This window comes from Panthera onca, chromosome F2 (assembly GCF_046562875.1).
Source record: "Panthera onca isolate mPanOnc1 chromosome F2, mPanOnc1 haplotype 2, whole genome shotgun sequence".
In the NCBI taxonomy this organism is placed as follows: Eukaryota; Metazoa; Chordata; class Mammalia; order Carnivora; family Felidae; genus Panthera; species Panthera onca.
In genome coordinates, this window is record NC_138356.1 from 3,009,304 (window position 1) to 3,030,955 (window position 21,652).

At 41.2% G+C, this 21,652-nt stretch overlaps 1 protein-coding gene across 3 annotated transcripts in view; it reads left to right on the forward strand.

Annotated features, from left to right (window-relative positions):
• Positions 1 to 21,652, forward strand: part of SNTG1 (syntrophin gamma 1) — an 882,155-nt gene that overhangs the window by 297,760 nt on the left and 562,743 nt on the right. For all 3 annotated transcript variants that reach the window (XM_060610497.3, XM_060610498.3, XM_060610499.3), the window contains one exon: positions 14,437 to 14,512. The gene's annotated coding sequence lies outside the window, so the exon portion shown is untranslated. The remainder of the gene's footprint in view (positions 1 to 14,436; positions 14,513 to 21,652) is intronic.

Consider the following 21,652-nt stretch of genomic DNA (forward strand, 5'->3'; position numbering starts at 1 on the left):
ATTGAGTCCATTGACATTTAGAGTGAGTACTGAAAGATATTTATTTATTTCCATTATGTTTCTTGTAGAGTTGGGGTTTCTGGTGGTGTTCTCTGGTCCTTTCTAGTCTTTGTTGCCTTTGGTCTTTTTTGTTTTTGTTTTTGTTTTTCTTCTTTTATACCCTCAGAGAATCCTCCTTACAATTTCTTGAAAGGCTGGTTTAGTGGTCACAAACTTCCTTAATTTTTGTTTGTGTGGGAAACTTTTATTTTCTCCTTCTATTTTGATTGACAGCCTTGCTTGATAAAGAATTCTTGGCTGCATACTTTTTCTGATTCAGCACATTGAATACATCCTACCTCTCCTTTCTGGCCTGCCAAGTGTCTGTGGATAGGTCTGCTGCAAATATGATCTGTCTTTCCTTATAGGTTAAGGATTTTTTTTCCCTTGGTGCTTTCATGATTCTTTTCTTGCCTGAGTATTTTGTAAATTTGACTATGATATGCCTTGTTGATAGTTGGTTCCTGTTGAATCTAATGGGAGTCCTCTGTGCTTCCTGGATTTAGATGTTTGTTTCTATCCCCAAGTTAGGAAAGTTTTATGCTATGATTTCCTCATATAACCCTTCTACCCCTTTTTCTCTCTTTTTATCTTCTGGGATCCTTATGATTCTGATGTTGTTCCTTTTTAATGAGTCAATGATTTCTATAATTCCTAAGTCATGCTCTTTTGCCTTAGTATCCCTTTATTTTCTGTTTCATTATTCTCCATAAATTTGTCCTCTATATAGCTGATTCTCTGCTCTGCCTCATTCATCCTTGCTGCCGTGACATCCATTTGAGATTGTAGCTCAGATATAGCATTTTTTAAATTTCATCCTGGCTAGCTTTTACTTTCATCTCCTCAGAAAGAGATTCTAATCTATTTTTGACTCCAGCTAGTGTTCTTATTATCATGATTCTAAATTCTGGTTCAGACATCTTGTTTTTATCTGTGTTAGTTATGTCCCTCACTGTCGTTTCTTCCTCCTCTTTCTTTTGGAGTGAATTCCTCCATTTCATTATTTTGAAGGGAGAAAAAGAATAAATGAGGCAAAACATTTTTTTAAATAAAATTAAAAAAAAATTAAAATGAAAAATTTAACAACACACACACACACACACACACACAAATCAAATAAATGATGCTAGATCCTGGGTGTGTTCTGTCTGGGTGTTGAAAGGGGCTTGGTAGATTAGAGAAAAAAGGGAAAAGAAAAAGAAAGGAAATCGTTTGAAAATTTGAAAAGAAATGAACACACTGAACTAGAATAAAATGATGGAAGTAAAATAGAATTTGAAAAAAATTACACACAAATAAAAGATATAGTAGAAAAAAACCTTGAAGAAAAATATTTTTAATAAAAATTGAAAATAAAAATAATTTTTTCTCTTTCTATATCCAAGAAAAAAGAAAGAATATAAAAAGAGAAAAAAAGAAAAATGAAAAAGAAAATTGAATATATGGACCAGTGAACAGACTGAAATATGATTGAAATTACTTCATTTTCTCCTAGAAGTCAAAGTATGAAGTGCTTTATAGGCCATAAACTTAGCAGGCAGAGAGACTTGTGTTCCTGAAGAGCGAGGTTGGCCCAGTTAGGTGTGGCTTAGTGTAATGGATCCATTCTCCACTAGATGGCACTGCTTAGGTCACTGGGGTGGATTGTTGTGGCACTCATATGTGCATATGTGCACGCGCAGGAGTGGTGAACATGATGTCACCCAGCTACCCAGTCTCTAGTATCAGAACTCTGTTCTCCCCAATCAGCAGTCGCGCACCTGTCCTTTGTCTCTGGCTTCCGTCCACTCCCCACTTTTACACTGTTGGTGACCAAGCCCTAGGCAGCACCTCCTTCCTGAGTTTTATCTCAGATGTGGCTGTGTTTCCCGACACCTACTTCTGAGGGACTGTGGCTTTGACCCGTTCTTCCTGTCTGTGGGAGTAGAGCAATGGCTGGGTGCTGGCTGCACCCAGGAACATTCACAGGATGTGCTTATGCTGGTGCCCAGAGACTGTGGCTGGGTGCCAGCCCGCCCCAGAGAAAGTTCACGCAGTTGTGTAGCAGCAGAGTTTCAGGGGTAATGGCAAATTGCAACACACATCAGGCCCCAGGCTTCACCTTTAACGACCTTGTTCCAGCACCAGCGAATGTGGTTGTTCTCTGAGTCCTCTGAGACCTTTGCCTTTGGGGAGGCCACACAGCCTCTACCAGATGTCCTCCCAGCAGGGGAACCGCCTCTCCCCATGTGGCCCGATGACCCTTGGACTTCACTCTGTTTCTGGGGATTTTCCCTTCTCACCAGAGCACCACCAGTTATTGAGCTGCAGAGTTTCAGGCTCTGCACTCCCCCTTTATAGAGTCTTAATGGAGTTCAAACCCTCTCCTTTCTTTTCTCCCCTTTTAGTTCAGTCCCTGTTGCTGTTTCCACTTTTCCACTCTCTCTCCAGCCTCCTTTGGGGGGGAGTGCTTTTCCTGAACTCTCCCCCCATCTCTGTCCTCTCTACACACACAAAAAACAGCTCCCTGCCCTCTGTGGCTTATCTCTCCCCCAATTCACCTCTCCGTGCCTTGTACCTGCTGAATTCTGTGGTTCAGGTTGTGCAGATTGTTGTGTTAATCCTCAAATCAGTTTTCTAGGTGTGCAGGATGGTTTAGTGTTGATCTGGCTGTATTTCATAGACACGAGACACAAAAAAAAATCTTCCATGCTGTTCCGCCATCTTGGTTCCTCCCGCTTAGTTTTTTTTTTTTTTTTTAACTTTTTATAGGCAGTCTCTGTGCCAAGTTTTTGTCTCAGATGTAACTCAAGGTTTTTTTTAGGCTTTTTCTGGACCTACGTCCTTTTCCTGTACACACACAGCTGCTTTCTAACTCTTGCTACATGTATACTTGCATGTACATGTCCTGGCTTTTAAAGTCTGACTCCCAAAGGAGAAAAAGAGAAAATGAAGGTGATGGTCGAGAGCATTTAATTCCCCCAGAAGTCACATCTGCTGGGGGGGAGGGGCAACAACAGTGGATGCCCTTCTCTTTTTCTCTTTTTCACCTCTGAGATCAGAAGCAGCAATCGGTGATCAGAACATACATAGCCAGTACTTGGAGGACAGGGTTGGTTTTCGCTCAGTCTGGCTCCTGAAAGCCACGGGCAGTCTGCTCCAGGAGCATGTGCATAGCTGCCTGCCATTAACTACAACTTTCTGTCCAAGTTCCCCCTTCAGATTGAGTCCAGAATTCCCAAAGTACATCAGACAGGTTCTGCCAATGTAATTGTTGTCCAGGTGAAGAAATAGGTTCCCAGGGCTTCTTATTCTGCCAGCTTCCCAGAATCCTTTGCTTTCCCTTGCTTTTTTGAAAAACATGTATGGCTAATCAATATGGCATTTACTTGTCTTCTGTTGTACCTTCATAAAAATCACATTATAACACACATAATTTTCAGATACTTAAATTTTCTTCATGTAACATTTTATTTCAAAGACTTAAGTATGCTCCCTTTGTGAAATTCTCTCTGTTAGCACATGAAATAGCAGATGTCTCTTATACATTCATTTCACACTTCGAGGAACTAGCAAACTGTTTTCCAAATTGCTGCATTAATTCCAGAGGATAAGAAATGCATCTCTGTGGCTATACTGAAGGACATTGACTATGACTTTTGATTTTTGCAATAATTGTATGTAGGTTTATTTTGTCATGACAGTGATAGAAACAGAAGACAGAAGAACATCCAACAATTCATAGACTATTGCTCATGAAGAAGTCTACAAAGGATGTTCTCTGAATACTGTCAGAAAATGTATATATAATCATTGCTTAAACAATTCAATGTAAATGAGTTAGACAAATATGAGATTCATGAAGGTATCTGTTAAATGTACAATTGCATGCATAATTTTTCCATTTCTGTGGTTGTATTTCTTAGTGCTGCAGCATAACAAACTATCCAAAATTTTTGTAACTTGAAAAAATAAGTAGTTATTATTGCTTATGTCGTTATGGGTCAGCTGAGAATCTGTCGTCTTGATTCTTTCATGTTTCCATGGTTGACTATGAGTCCCATAAGCACTTTTGCTGACTTCTCAAATGTCCAGGGCCTCAGATGGGACAATTAGTCTCCAGAGTGTGTGAGTTCTCATCATGCAAGGGGCTCTTCTGGGCTTGTTCTTCCTATTGGAAAAGTTTGGAGGGAAAGTAGAAATATACACAGCTTCTTGAGTCCTGGTTGCAGTACTAGCATATGGTTTCTTCTGTTGCACACTACTCATCAAGCCCAGAATGGATTTAAGTGATATGGAACTAGACACTCTTACTGGGAGATGCTGTGAGCCAATTGCAAAGGGTCTGAGTCCATGGGAGAGTTAAGAAATTATCCCACATATTACACCTCTGTCATGGTTTTGAAAGATGTAATTTTTCCCTGTCTCTATTATCCCATGTGGACTCTGACAAATCAGCTCGTTGCCTTGGCACGTTAATCTTACAGACTGTATTCTGAAATGCACGCCAATAAAACATCACTGGGTCACTTATTATTTTTGTGTATAAAGATTATGAAAATAATTTAAAAAAATTTGGCATTCTTAAGAAAAACTCCAAAGTAGCATTAATAATATTCCTACTCCCTATAGTGTAGAATGCTTGCTACAGAGCCTGCAAGTTGAACGTAAATCCTGATCTTCGTGTTTATGGAATACTGTAGTATGCATGTTTTAAACTGCTGCTGGCACGTATAATTTGAGGTTGTCATTCTGTTACAATGTACTTTATTCTGTAACAAAAGACTCTTGTTTGGAGGACACAAAATGCCTTTTGTTAACTACGACAGGGTGTTAGAGTAAATTTGGGCAAGAAGAAAGCTTCCCGCAGTTGTGTGGACATCGATTGTAGTTTGTGTGTTTCTTTTTGCAGCATCAAAGCTGATAGTCTTTTTCTAATAGTGACAAACCTTCCCTTTTAAAAGCTCTGACTTGTGAAATTATTATTGTTCATAAAATGGAAAAAAAGTTGTTTTGCACACGTCAAAATTTACTCTCCAGTTAAATAACGATGCTTTGTCTTACAAGTTTATGAAGAAAGTCTATGTTGAAACCCAAGTACTATTTGGATAATGTCTTTCCTCATTAAATAACGATCGTTTAAAATGTGTATATAGATGAGTGGTGTTCTGAAATACTGTAGATTTCATTTATTTAATTTTCTTTCTTTAACTTTTCAATACTCATGCCTAAATTTGTTTTCTTCAATGGCATTTGTGTTATGGTATTTTCAGTGAATAACAATTTATGCCAGGAGCAGCCAGCACTGGTCAAACAGGCGGTAGGAATATATCTCTGTTACAGGACATGCCCATAATTGAAGTCCAGGATGTGTATTTTTTTTTTAATTTTTTTTAACGTTTATTTATTTTTGAGACAGGGATAGACAGAGCATGGACGGGGGAGGGTCAGAGAGAGGGAGACACAGAATCCGAAGCAGGCTCCAGGCTCTGAGCTGTCAGCACAGAGCCTGATGAAGGGCTAGAACTCATGGACTGCGAGATCACGACCTGAGCCGAAGTCAGCCGCTTAACCGACTGAGCCACCCAGGCACCCCCAGGATGTGTATTTTAAGGTCACACATGTTCTCTTAAATTTCTCATTTAAAATTTTTCTATTCCATTCTTAAATCAACATGGATTTGGATTTCTGTTTCTAAAGAAACTTGGGTAGAGTAAGTTTTGCCTATTTCTTCCAGTTAAGTACAGCTTACACTCCTAGGTATCATATGTAAATCATTCATATTAAGACCTGGAAAGGCAGAGAGAGAAAGGCAGATCACTCAGGGAACTGAATATCCAGGTATTGAGGTCCCTGAAATTTCTTTCTTTTTTTTTTTTTTTTTTTTTTGCCTTGTATTTCTCAGTGGGCAGAAACTCTGTCTCCCTCCTTTCCTGGATTTTCTTAAGTAACAAATTTTTCAACCTACCTTTTTTAGGTGTTGAATAGCTTTAGCGAATTCTCCTTTTGGTTATTTGATTATTGTATTGGCTTTTAGTTTTTATCTGGTGTCACGTTAAAGTCTGTGTGGGGCACCCAAGTAGACATCAGTGGATGGTTGTGGACCTGAAGCTGGTAAGTATCTGAACAAAAGACATAAACTGAGACATGCAGCCATCGGGTTTCCTTTCCCTCTTCTGCTTGTCATACTTGGTACTGCTCACACCTGGGGGTGCAAGAATGGCCACTTAAGACTAATATCAGCTCTTCCCTACACCCACAGAGACCAGGCATAGGCATACAGCCACCGGGTTATGACAGCACAATGTTCTGCAAGCAGTGTTCCTACTCTCACACTTCAACAGGGTCCTATGGAGCAAGGCCATATTTTATTGGTTTGTTTGTTTTTAATTGGAGAACACTGATGCGTATTTACCATTCCTGAAATAAACCCCATGGAATACATCAGGAGAAGAAAAGAAATGGTGAAAATGGGATCAGGTTAAATAATTAGTTCATGGAAAATAACTAAAGAAACAACAGAGGCTTAAATTTTGTATATCTTGAGATAGTGTTGAGAGTTGTACTGTGATTGATTCTATTCTCACTTAATACATAATTCTGAATCATCAAACTTCTGAATTAAAAAAATAACCTTAGTCACATGTAGCATCTTCTAAAGCTACAATCATGTGTCAACCGGGCTATGTTATGCAGACATCAGGGTCTTTCTTCAAATCCATAGAAGTCATTCACAGAATCCAGATTTTTGTGTTTTGGGACTGGTTTTCCTGTTTTTGTGTCGCCTATCAGCCAGTGTTGCTCTGAGCTCCTAGTAGGCATATGGTCGTCCCTAACAAGGCCGCTTACTTCTTCATAGCCAGGAGAAGAATCTCCCCCAGTTTGAATCTATGACCCTTCATAAGACCTCCCCTCCCTCAGCCAAGTCTGGCTACTCAAGAAAATCTCCCTCAAATCGGTTAATTCAAAATTAACTGATTCGGGAGCTTATGACAGAAGTAGGGGAATCTGTACTTCTCACATCTCTCAAACAATTAAGTGCTGAAGCCAAAGGACTTTGAACTCCAAGAGTCTGGGAGGAAAAGAGACTGAGTCTAAAAGGGAGACACTGGGACATGCTTGACAGGCTATAGGTGGGTGATTGTGAACTGGGGGATATAAAAAAGAGCCGCATGGGCACGGAGGGTAGGGACCCCCTTCTGCAGAGAGACAAAGGGAAGAGAAACAGCGGCTGGGGAAGCATAGGGCTGTATCTGAACAAGAGACAAACCTCTGACCAAGACGGAGAGGGATCCCATCTCTAACTGCAGGGCTTTCTTGGACTGGGGCTGGCTCCCTGTTCAGGCACCCGGGGAGGAGGAGAGCCAGGGGCCTGGGTGCAGTGGTAGGTCAGGGGCACGGTCTGCAGCAGGAGAAAGCGGCCCCCTCCCTGGAGCGCGTTGGGACAGGACATAGCCTGCCTGCGTCCGCCACCCCCAGGCCTCGGCGACGAGGTCAGCAGTGCAGTCCACAGTAGGAGAAGGCGGTCTTCCCTGAAGTGTGGCAGCACAGACAAAGCCAGCCGGGACCACAAACTGGGCCACACAAAGAGGCGTTTCCCCAGTACCAGAGTGTCGGGAGCGGGACTTGGAATCCTAGACAAGTTCAGGCTCAGGGAAGTCGGTGGAGCAAGAAGGACCGCCCTGTCTGTGCCCTCAGCACAGTGAGGACCACTCGAACGAGTCCACCAGGTCCATGGAGAAGAGACTGAGGGGTCACCGCTTTTCCCCCTACAGTCACCAAGGTGGGCCTCAGGGATCAGTCCCGGAGCCCATAGTGGAGGGCTACTTCAAGGAACAAATCAAAGCACACCTCATGGAGGGTCCAAAACATCACTACAAGAGGGGAGATAAAGCAACCAAAGTCACAACAACAGAGAGCAAGTAACACTCTCCAAAATGCACCTCCTGAAGGCCCAGGCCCCGGACGGTATATAGCCCTCCTTTACTTTATAGCAGTGCTTGCAGGTGCAGAGCACATAACAAGCTTTTAAAACACATAAGGGACAGAAAACTAGCCAAAATGATGAAACAGAAGAATTCCCCTCAAAAAGAAATTCCAGGAAGAAGTGACAGCTAAAGAATTGATCAAAACAGGTATAAGCAATATACCTGAACAAGAATTTAGAATTATAGTCATAAGATTAATTGCTGGGCTTGAAAAAGGCATAGAATACAGCAGAGGATCTATTACTGCAGAGATCAAGGAACTAAAAGATGGTCACGGTGAATTAAAAAATAATGTTATAAATGAGGTGCAAAATAAAATGGAGGCGGCCACAGTGCGGATTGAAGAGGCAGAGGGGAGAATAGGTGAATTAGAAGATAAAATTGTGGAAAAAGAGGAAGCTGAGAAAAAGAGAGATAAAAAATTCCAGGACCACGAGGGAAGAATTAGAGAACCAAGTGATGCAATCAAGCAGAACAACATCCGTATCATAGAAATTCCAGAAGAAGAGAGGGAAAGGGGTGGAAGGTGTGCTTGAACAAATCACAGCTGAGAAATTCCCCAGTCTGGGGAAGGAAACAGACATTGAAATCCAAGAGGCACAGAGAACTGCCTTTAGACATAACTTGAATCTATCTTCTGCATGACATATCATAGTGAAACTGGCAAAATACAAGGATAAAGAGAGAATTCTGAAAGCAGCTAGGCATAAATGAACCTTAATGTACAAAGGTAGATGCATAAGGTCTGCATAAAATAGCAGACCTATCTACTGAAACTTGGCAGGACAGAAAAGAATGGCAGGAAATCTTCAATGTGATGAAGAGAAAAAATATACAGCTAAGTATCCTTTATCCAGCAAGCCTGTCATTCAGAATAGAAGGAGAGATAAAGGTTTTCCAAAACAAACAAAAACTGAAGGACTTCATAACCACAAAACCAGCCCTATGAGAGATCCTAAGGGGGATTCTGTGAGTGACATGTTGCAAGGCCCACGAAGTACCAGAGACATCACTACAAGCATGAAACCTACAGACATCACAATGACTCTAAACCCATATCTTTTTATAGTAACACTGAATGTAAATGGACTAAATGAGCCAACCAAAAGACACAGGGTATCAGAATGGATGAAAAAACAAGACCCATCTATTTGCTGTCTACAAGAGACTCATTTTAGACCTGAGGACACCTTCAGATTGAAAGTGAGGTGATAGAGAACTATCTATCATGCTACTGGAAGTCCAAAGAAAGTAGCCATACTTAAATCAGACAAATTAGACTTTAAATTAAAGGCTGTAACAAGAGATGAAGAAGGGCATTATATAATAATTACAAGGTCTATCCATCAGTAAGAGCTAACAATTATAAAGGTTTATGCACCAAATATGGAAACCCCCAAATATATAAAACAATTAATCACAAACATAAGCAACCTTATTAATAAGAATGGTAATTGCAAGGGACTTTAAGACTCCACTTACAACAATGGACAGATCATATAGACACAGATCAGTAAAGAAACAATGGCCCTTAACAATACACTGGACCAGATGGACTTGACAGATATATTTAGAACTCTACATCCCAAAGCAACAGAATATACTTTCTTCTCCAGTGCACACGGAATATTCTCCAAGATAGATCACATACTGGGTCACAAAACAGCTCTCAATAAATATAAAAGAACTGAGATCATCCCATGCATACTTTCAGTTCACAGTGCTATGAATCTTGAAATCAACCACAGGAAAAAGTCTAGAAAACCGCCAAAAGCACGGAGGTAAAACAGCATCTTACTGAAGAACGAATGGGTCAACCAGGCAATTAGAGAAAATATTTAAAATATATATGGAAACAAATGAAAATTAAAATACAACAATCCAAACACTTTGGGATGCAGCGAAGGCAGTCCTGAGAGGAAAATACATTGCAATCCAGGCCTATCTCAAACAAGAAAATCCCAAATACAAAATCTAACAGCACACCTAAAGGAACTAGAAGCAGAACAGCAAAGACACCCCAAACCCAACAGAAGAAGAGAAATAATAAAGATCAGAGCAGAAATGAACGACATAGAATCCAAAAAAAAAAAAAAAAACACAAAGAAACAAACAGTAGGACAGATCAGTGAAGCCAAGTGTTGGTTTTTTGAAAACAATAAACAAAATTGATAAACCTCTAGCCAGGCTTCTCAAAAAGAAAAGGGAGATGACCCAAATAGATAAAATCACGAATGAAAATGGATTTATTACAACCAATCCCTCAGAAATACAAGCAATTATCAGGGAATACTATGAAAAATTATATGCCAACAAACTGGACACCCTGATAGAAATGGACAAATTCCTAAGCACCCACACACTTCCAAAACTCAAACGGGAAGAAATAGAAAATTTGAACAGACCCACAACCAGCGAAGAAACTGAATCAGTTATCAAAAATCTCCCAACAAATAAGAGTCCTGAAACAGATGACTTCCCTGGGGAATTCGACCAGGCATTTAAAGCAGAGTTAAAACCTATCCTTCTCAATTTCTTCCAAAAAATAGAAATGGAAGGAAAACTTCCGGACTCATTCTATGCAGCCAGTATTATCTTGATTCCCAAACGAGACAGACACCAGCAAAAAAAGAGAATTATAGGCCAATATTCCTGATGAATATGGATGCAAAAATTCTCAATAAGATACTAGCGAATTGAATTCAACAGCATATAAAAATAATTATTCACCATGGTCATGTGGGATTCATTCCCGGGCTGCAGTGCTGGTTCCATATTCATAAATCAATCAGTGTGATACATCACATTAATAAAAGAAAAGATAAGAACAGTATGTTCCTGTCAATACTTGCAGAAAAAGCACCTGACAGAAAATAGCATCCTTTCTTGATGAAAACCCTTGAGAAAGTCTGGATAGAAGGAACACACTTAAACATCATAAAAGCCATTTATGAAAAGCCCACAGCTAATATCATCCTCAATGGGGAAAAACTGAAAGCTTTCCTCCTGAGATCAGGAATATGACAGGGATGTCCACTCTCACCGCTGTTGTTTAACATAGTGTTGGAAGTCCTAGCATTAGCAATCAGACAACAAAATGAAATAAGAGGCATCAAAATTGGGAAAGATGAAATCAAACTTTCACTTTTCACAGAAGACATGATACTCTACATGAAAACCCTACAGACTCCACCAAACGTCTGCTAGAACTGATACATGAATTCAGCAAAGTCACAGGGTACAAAATTAATGTACAGAAATCAGTTTCATTTTTATATACCAATAATGAAGCAAAAGAAAGAGAAATAAAGAAACTGATCACATTCACAATTGCACCAAAACCCATAAAATACCTAGGAATAAACCTGACCAAATATGTAAAAGATCTGTATGCTGAAAACTATAGAAAGCTTATGAAGGAAATTGAAGAAGATACAAAAAAATGGAAAAACATTTCATGCTCATGGATTGGAAGAATATATATTGTTAAAATGTCAATACTACTCAAAGCTATCTACACATTCAATGCAATCCCAGTCAAAATTGCACCAGAATTCTTCTCAAAGCTAGAACAAACAATCCTGAAATTTGTATGGAACCACAAAAGACCCCAAATAGCCAAAGTAATATTGAAGAAGAAAACCAAAGCAGGAGGCATCACAATCCCAGACTTCAGCCTCTACTACAAAGCTGTAATCATCAAGACAGTATGGTATTGTAACAAAAACAGACACATAAACCAATGGAATAGAATAGAGACCCCAGAATTGCACCCACAAATGTATGGCCAACTAATCTTGGACAAAGCAGGAAAGAGTATCCAATGAACAAAAGACAGTCTCTTTTTAACAAATGGTGCTGGGAGAACTGGACAGCAACATGCAGAAGGATGAAACTAGACCACTTTCTTACACCATTCACAAAAACAAACTGAAAATGGATGAAGGACCTGAATGTGAGATAGGAAACCATCAAAACCCTAGAGGAGAAAGCAGGGGAACACCTCTCTGACCTCAGCCACAGCAATTTCTTATGTGACACATCCCCAAAGGCAAGGGAATTAAAAGCAAAAGTGAACTATTGGGACCTCATCAAGATAAAAAGCTTCTGCACTGCAAAGGAAACAACCAACAAAACTAAAAGGCAACCGACAGAATGGGAAAAGATATTTGCAAATGACATATTGGACAAAGGGGTAGTATCCAAAATCTATAAAGAACTTACCAAACTCAATACCCAAAAAACAAATAATCCAGTGAGGAATTGGGCAGAAGACATGAATAGATACTTTTCTAAAGAAGACATCCAGATGGTTAACAGACACATGAAAAGATGCTCAACATCACTCCTCATCAGGGAAATACAAAATCAAAACCACACTGAGATATGACCTCACGCTGGTCAGAGGGGCTAAAATGAACAAATCAGGAGACTATAGGTGCTGGAGAGGATGTGGAGGAAACGGGAACCCTCTTGCACTGTTGGTGGGAATGCAAACTGGTGCAGCTGCTCTGGAAAACAGTGTGGAGCTTCCTCAAAAAGTTAAAACTAGATCTACCCTATGACCAAACAATAGCACTGCTAGGAATTTACCCAAGAGATACAGGAGTGCTGATGCGTAGGGGCACTTGTCCCCAATGTTTATAGCAGCACTTTCAACAATAGCCAACTTACAGAAAAAGCCTAAATGTCCATCAACTGATGAATGGATAAAGAAGATGTGGTTTATATATACAATGGAATACTACTTGGCAACGAGGAAGAATGAAATCTGGCCATTTGCAATAACATGGATGGAACTGGGGGGTATTATGCTAAATGAAATAAGTCAGGCAGAGAAAGACAGATACCATATGTTTTCACTCATGTGGTTCTGGAGAAACTTAACAGAAGACCCTGGGGGAGGCGAAGGGGAAAAAAAGTTACAGAGAGGGAGGGAGGCAAACCATAAGAGACTCTTACATACTGAGAACAAACTGATGGTTAATGGGGGGGTGGGGGAGAGGGGAAAGTGGGTGATGGATGTGGAGGAGGGCACTTGTTGGGTTGTATGGAAACCAATTTGACAATAAATTATATTCAAAAAAAATAAAACCAACTAAAAGCACAAAAAAAAACCCTCCAACAAACAAACAAAGCAAAGCCACAAGCTCAGCCCACAGTCATGGGATCGCAGGCAAGGGATCCTACAGGTGCCCGTACACGAGGGCGTGGGATTCTAGAGGGCCGTCAAGAATTCTTGCTACCATAGCCCAGAAGCTTATATACTCTTTAGGGTTCTCAACATGGCTGAGATTCAGATTTCTCTGTGGAGCTTATTAAAAAGTCATATAGGGGGCGCCTGGGTGGCTCAGTCGGTTAGGCGTCCGACTTCAGCTCAGGTCACGATCTCGCCGTCCGTGAGTTCGAGCCCCGCGTCGGGCTCTGGGCTGATGGCTCAGAGCCTGGAGCCTGCTTCCGATTCTGTGTCTCCCTCTCTCTCTGCCCCTCCCCCGTTCATGCTCTGTTTCTCTCTGTCTCAAAAATAAATAAAACCTTAAAAAAAAAGTCATATATTCATATTCATAGGCCTCTGGATAAATCTGAATCGGGTTCAGATTTGGATGCATCTGTCGAATCTGAGATGTATCTTTGATGAGCTACGAAGTTTCTCTGCAGCCAGCTGTATGCCTTTGGAACTTCTTTTGATAAGGACTGCTCTATTCAATGTGACATTTCACCTGCCTACCCTTTTATTAAAGTAGTACAAACTGAGTACTACTCAAAAGTAGTACTACTGAGTACTCAAAACTACAACTGAGTTCACGAGAGGACAAATAGCATAAACGGGAGCATTAAAAATGAAGTGGCCAAAGCTGAAACATCATTCTGGCCTTTGGAATTAGCAAGCTGTTGCCCAGGCCTGGATGTGTAGAAGCTAACCCCCTTCTCCTTCATGATAAAACCGAGTTAATAGCTATGCCTCATTAAAAATAATCACTTCATGGCATCAAATCAATACGCCATTCCTCACAAGGAGTGCTTTTAAATATTATCAATAATTTAAACTCGGAGTCTAATTCTAAGGGCTGTGGAATTGGCAGCTTGTATCCAAATGCCAACTACTGGCAGATACAATGTTGGGAAGATTACCAAATGTGCTTTTGTACTTTTTTTATAAGCCAATTTCCCCAAAATGTGTTCTGCAGAACTCAGTCTTATAACATTAGCCATTTGGGAAATACTCAGCTATTTCCCCTCTTGATGATTCACAAGGTTTTGAGTTACTCCCAGAAATTCACAAAGAGATCTGGTAAAAATTGAATATGTTACACATGTAAATGGGATGCATGTCTTCCTTACGGATAAAGTGAACACATTTCGGTGTGTAGATTGTATTGCTTCTATTTTGAATGCTCATAGGACTTTTTATTTCTGCTTTTGCATCTAGACTGCTCTCCAGAATGTTGAGATTGCCAGAGAAGTGACATCTGAAAAGGGAAAATAATTGCTCTACCTAAATTCAGGTAAGACCGTTACTTTTCAAGAATGTGAGTGAGTTAATGAAAAAAATAATCATTTTTCTACATGTCTATTGTAAGTTGTTTGCTTCAGTAGTAAGCTTTATGAAGCTTCTTTGCTCTAGAACCATATAACAAAATTCACTTTGTTTTTAATTTCCTGACTTCGGGAGGACAGCAGCACTCTGAACACATGGCAATGCTCAGTGGTTAGACTATGTTTGGACATCGCTTTCCACCATATTTATTTAAGCAACTGTATTAAATTTATGTTTTTCCTTCAATGAGCACCATTTAGAGGAAGGAGCAATATAAATTAGTTTTTTCTAAAGCTTGCTTCATGAGGTGAGGGGTCCATGACTTCTCATCGGGGTGAGAACTGGTGTCCCACACTGCTGTGAGCCTGCGGTCCTGGAGAAAGCGTAAATGGGTGACCATACAAGGGGGGCCTTGGCAAAATGTTGTAAAATGCTTCACAACACCAGAGTCCTGGGGATGGTCACGTTCTTTGTTGTTTATTCAGAAGAGAGGAAGAGAAAGTGGAATGAAAATTTGTAAAGTAAATGAAACATGCTTTCAGTAAGGGAACTTGAGTCATAGGCCAGGCAGGTGGAAGTTGAGTATGTCTCTGAGTTCAGCGCTAGGACAAATGTTACTTTTGGAAGGGCTCATACTCTATTTGCTAGAAAAAGCAAAACATGGTCACGAAAGGTTAGGATTAAAGTCACTAGAGCTACTTTCCTCACCAATTTTCACAGTGTCTTTGAGTTCTTATTTCCTGTCATGCGAGCACTTGCGTTGTGGTTTCAGTGAGAATCAGGAAACTCATCGTCGTCTATTACGTTTAAAGGAATGTTAACACTGAAAGGCGTGTTGTGTACATATTGTGGTATTAAGTTATATTTAAGCGTAATATTAAAATGGCAGGAATGCTTTTGCATATATGTCCGTGTGTCACGAGGACCGTAGAGCTCTAGGACCAGAAATGCGTTTGCGCAGCTGGCCTATAGATGGATTTCGCAGCCTGGGTTCTCAAGGAGTGCGGCAAGGTTCGGAGCCACTTAAGATTACAAGCAATTAGATCTAGAGTTGTTCTGGTTACTGAATATTCTAAATATTTACAAATAATATTTAATGGAAGCCGTGTAGTGCTCTATCAATCACGGCGGCACCCAGATAGGGATGGATCCCTAATACGTCCTTTCTCACCGAATCCTGATCCCTGACCACCTGAGTGCAGGTAGTCTTTGTCCTCCTCCTAAAACACAAATCATTGTCGACATTTGCATAAGCTCAGAAAATTCTAATGCACATTTTCCGAGGAAGCACAAAGAACACATTCTAGTGCAGCAGAAAATTATATTCAAGGCTTTCAAATGATTTTTCATTGCTAGACTGTGTGCATCGTTAGGTCTTTTCTTCAAATAAAATATCACAGGCAAGCCCAAAAGATGAAGGAGAGGGGTGATAAAAAAAAATGTTATTGAAACAGGAGTGGGTGTTCTAGAACTACTTGGCCTCTCTACCACTGCCTTTCCTTACCTCTGAATCCACTCCTCTCTCCCCCAAACCCTACAAACCTGATGGTTGTCACTGTTTCCTGGAGGCCTGTGATTCTCTGGCATTTCAGGCCTTCGTTTGGAAGCCCATGTGGAAGTGTTAACTTAAACAGAGACAGAGAGCGAACCATAGAAGCGGGAACTCAGGGGCACCTGGGTGGCTCAGTCAGTTAAGCGTCCGACTTCGGCTCAGGTCATGATGTCCCAGTTCGTGGACTCCAGCCCCGCGTCGGGCTCTGTACTGACAGCTCAGAGCCTGGAGCCTGCTTTGGATTCTGTGTCTCCTCTCTCTGTTCCTCCCCTGCTCATGCTGTGTCCCTCTCTCTCTCTCGCAAAAATAAATAAAGATTTAAAAAAACTAAACACATAAAAGAAGCGGGAACTGCCAAAACTATGCTGTGCTCGCCAGAAAGGGGCAAGCGATTGCTCTGCAAGAGACATTGTCTGTTACCTACTGAGGTTTCCCGGTGTCAGGCCTGGCCCCTGTGTGCTTTCACTTCACCCTTGTGGAAGGCTCGCGGGACAGGATTTCAGAGTATCATACCCTGCGGATTCCGTCTGTAGCCTGAGGAAAGTTACGTATCATAAATGAAAGCAGGGAGAAAGGCGGTCGGAAGAAGAGTACTGAAAATTCATTTGAAGATGGAGGTTCCATCGTCACAGCACCTCACAAAAAATAGTTAATATTTTATTTTTAAAAATATCTCTAAATACATTTCCAACATTTTTCTATTTTCTGAGGTAGATATCTTTGCTTTCCTGTTTTTTAAAAAATTTTTTAGTTTAACATAATTTGTTGGCAAGCAACACGTCTCAATTGATATTGTTTTGAGACAGGATGAGTAAAGAGGAGAAATACTAAACGCGGTCTAATAACACATAGCCGACCCACATTGCCTATTTTCTGATACTTTGTGATGAGGGAGCATAAGAGGCTGCAAACACTGCCCCTCTGCCTTCTTCCCACCCCCCTCCCCCCCACCCCCCAGGTGGAAAGTGTGTGATATCCCTTGGGCACTCCTGGCTGGCCAAGAACAAAGGAAAGGGGAAAAACAAATGGTTAACTGAGGGAGATCATAGTCCCACAGGGCCCGAGTCTCCATCTATTTACAAATATCTTAGTGAATCGCAAGAAAAGGGCAATCTTATCAATAGGCTAATCTCCAGAAACCTATAGACTCCGTTTCCTGGAGCCCCAACATCATCCCTCCATAGTGATGTGGGAAACAAAGGCAGAAGGAAATGGCAGACAGAACTCAATTTCCTTATAACCTGCAACCCATTGACAAATATCTGAGGCAGGCAGAGTAAATTGCTCCAAGAACTCTCTACTGTCTTAATGCTAATGCTTTGCTAGAGGGAAAAACAACCTTAGCTTGACAATAGTTAGGCCTCCAGTATCCTGTGAGTGTTCTTTACCATACGAAAGTCTCGCTGGAAACTTCCCCTGACTTTACCTCCCCCGACTCCATATAAACCAGTATATAACCAGTCCCTCCTCACGGTCCAGGGGCAGCTCTTCCGGCCACAGGTCTTATCCCCGTGCTTTAATAAAATCGCTTTTTTGCACCAAAAACATCTTCAAGAATTCTTTCTTGGCCGCCGGCTCCAGACCCCACAAATTCCACTATCACCCCAAAACCTCACCACTTGGCACATACGGGCTATTTCAAGATGACGCGTCTTAGCACGTACTGTCACTGGATTTTTTTCTAGTCTCTGACCCGACCTGTAGAATTTCACGTGTGCCTCCCAAGTATTCATGCTCATAGTTGTCCATATGGAAAGCTCAACGGGCTTTATGTTTGAATGGAAAACGGCCCCATGAGCAAGAGCAACCTGGATGTCCGCTGGGTGAGCAGCTGTCCCAGCCTGGTCACCTGTCCCTGCTTTGTGCCGCCTGCCCACTCTACTTGGCTAAAGGAATTTTCCTGGGCTTTTTTTTTTTTAAACTGCCAGAACGAGACTACTATAATATAAACAGTTAATATTTGAATGTATAGGTTTTATGCTATTTATGCTCGTACTGCTTTTCTGTGCTGTCAGGGATGTCTGAGCATCTGATTTTTTTCTTCTTCTTCTTCTTGACATATTTCCATTGGTCTTTCTGCAGCCCATTCCCTTTGTGTCGCATGCTGCATCTGTTACCAGGGTGCAACATCTCTGGGCCCATTTGCCACCGGAATTGTTAGTCAAATCCCCAGTCCTTTCAGTCCTCTTTGTGAGTTTAGTCATTGGCTTCGGTGATCAAACATCTCTTATTTTGGGTTTTGCTGGCTCTATTGTCTATCCTGGGTAAAGTGACACAATTAGCAAACGCAAAAGAAGCTTAGCCTTGAGCACAAAACTTTCTTAATGTTTTTTGGCCAAGCTATGGTCCCCACCTACCTTTTTAAACAGGGATTTGACTGAATAAGTTGCCTGTGGGAGGTGTGGCTCCCGGCCAGGGTGCAGAGCCATGGGGTGCCCTGCTGACTCCTGTTTTGGTTTTGTTTGCTTTCCGTTTTCATGAGCGTTCCAGGGAAGAAATCAGAGTTTCTTTTTGTAACCCCAGGATCTACCATCATGCCAAGAGGTATAGGGTCCCAGTAAATATTTCAGAAAAATTCATAAATTGATGAAAATATTTTTGGAGCAGCATTCTGTGCATTTCAAAGACATTCACCCATAGTTGAGAAAAACCTGGCTACATTAAAAAATGTACTCTCCTTTCCATTTCCCAGCCAGTATGAGTAGATTTCTAGTAGTTCTTGGTATTGCCTTCTTTCATGAACAGGTTAATGTAGGTTGCTTCAGTCTTGGTAATTCCATCTCCCCCTATTCTGGAAAACTCAGCAAAGAGAAGATTGGTTAATTCCGGCCACGTGAAGACTATTGGTGGCCTCTCAGGGCTCAAGGTACATAGTCACGTTATCTGTGTCTGCCTGTGAAGAAGATTCACAAGAAAATCTTTAGGTCGCCATCAGATACTTTTGGTGATATTGGAAACAACAACAAAAAGGTCTAAAGAAATGTCATAAATCTAATGACTTTAGCACTTGTCCCTGTATCACAGCTACAGAGTAATATTGGGGAAATCCTGGAGTATGGTAACAAAAATGATGGAGGGATTCAGCGCCCGCTTGGCAGAATGGACCTAGTTCATATACTGTCCACATTCTCTCAGTCCTGTCCAGGTTTTCAACTTTCGCTGCTTTCCTTGCATTGGGACTAGAATATTCCTGGAGATGGCTCATACCATTCCCATGGATATAGAGCCTCTGCTGCCGTCGGTGCCTTATTTCCTACCAGTAGCCTTTCCTACTGCTGCGCACAAGGGCCTGTCTCGCGCATAGTCTCTGTTTTTCCCACGAAGGAGGAGCTACAGAAGCTAGAGCCCATGGTCCAGCCTAAGTGGGCCCCTGGAGTCCCCGGCTTCCCGGCGTCTGCTCAGAGACACTGGTTGCCCCAGGCAGAAGTCTGAAGGATTACCAGCCCATTAGGCAAACACTGGCCAATGAGACCGGCTCAGGGGTGACTGTGGGAGGGAGAAGGGTGCCCTCAGAGAGGCCCCCGAGCACAGAGGAGCCCCGCACTTGATTTAATTTGCCTTCAGGTTCACTGTGCACTAACGTTCCGTAGGTGTTTCAGAGACGTGGTGTCCCGTAGCTCTTACCAGAGTGTCATGCAGAGTCTTAACCACCCAACCACATTCCCTGTGCTTCGCCTCTTTCGCCCTCCTCCTTTCCTTCTGAACTCTTGGAAACCGTTGTTTTTGTTTTGTTTTCGTTTTTGTTTCTGGTTCATCATCTCCAGGGTTTTGCCTTTTCCCAGATGTCGTGCAATAGGAATCACGGAGCGTGTCGCCTTTTCAGCCTGAATCCTTTCACTTAACAAAATGCGTTTAAGAGCCATCGTGGTTTTTTTCCGTGGCTTCCTTTTTATCCAAATAATGTGCCATGATATAGATGTACCACAGTTTATCTATTCACCTACCCCTGAAGGAAATTATGGAGAAAGCTTCCATAAACTTAAATGAAGGTTTAATACATTGTCAGATCAGTTGGCTGGATATCTAGTAATGCCACTGCTGTATCATATGGTAAGAAGACAGAGAGAGTCTTGTAAAAACCTATACATTCTTCCAAAGTGGCTGTGGCACGTTCCATTCTTACCAGCAGTGAAGGAGATCTCCTACTGTTCCACATCCTTGTCAGCGAATGATACTGTCAGTTCTAAAATTTCGTGTGTTTTTGTAAATATTTAGCTTCTCTAGTGTCTTTTTAAAAATTAGGAACCAGGGCATTAGCACACCTAAAAAATATACTCTCATAGTGAGTAGAGACATTTCCCGCCCCCAAAACAATAGAGCTTATTAACACAGTATCAAACAAATATACATCAGGAGGGGTATTTGGTGGGGGACACAGACATGAAAGAGTTACTAACAAAATCAAAGTAGTCATAAATTCCAAATGGACAAAAGACCTAAGTGGGTAAAATAGGTGGTGGGGATTAAGGAGGGCGCTCGCAGAATGCTGGTGAGCACTGGGCGATGTATGGAGGTGTTGAAGCACGATATTGTCCACCCGAAACTAACATGACAGTGTATGTTAACTAACTGGAATTTAAAGAAAAACTTTTCAAAACTTTTCAACTTCAAATTTAAAGAAAAACTTTTCAATTAAAAATAATAAATCTATGTGTGTCAAACAGAAAAAAAAAGTAGTCATAATTAGTGGGAAGTTTTATGAAGGAAAGACTAAGTGGCCCCTGGAGAAACCAGATGAGATTCCTTATTCTTCCCCTTGCCCCTCTTGTCTCTCCCCCTTCTTGTTTTCCTCCTCCTTCTCCCTTTCCCTCCCTCCCCCCCCCCCAAAACTGAGAACCTGGAGGAAATTTTAGGGGTGCCTAACATTTAAGCTTTAGAACAAACAAATTTGAAAATGCAATTATAAATAACACAAAATAATGCCTAGATGAACAGATTCAATATGAGGCCTTTTCATCAACTCATGGTATGTACACCTCGTCAATACTTGATCAACAACCTCTCAGCAAACTGTGGGCACATAATTTCTTTGGACATTTCTTACTCTTGAAATACCAGCTGTTCATAACATCCACAACCACTCACTCTTCCTGTATTTTCACCTATGTTCTGATGATTATTTTGGTTCTTCCTATCTTGGTCTATTTTTGAACTGAAAAAATCTATATCTTGATCTATATCTTCAACTGAAATCAAGAGTCAGATGCTTAACTGACTGAGCCACCCAGGCACTCCTGTATGGACTAATTCTTTCCAAGAATGTTTTTTACTCTAGTAAAAGCCTCCTTATCGTGTAAGAACCAAACACAAATCCTACCACCTTCCACAAATTTTTCAGATGTCCCAATCCTAATTAATTATTCTTTTCCTATACACATACATGATGACATTTTAGATTATTTCTGTCTGTTTTCCCTACCAAATTGTGAACTCCTGAAGGGAGCGTATTGGATTTACTCTATTACTAACAATACCGTTTAGTCCAGCTAAATTTATCCAGCCTGTCAGAACCAGGAGTCTCCAGTCTCTATTGGTGGCAACTGCCCTGGGCACGAT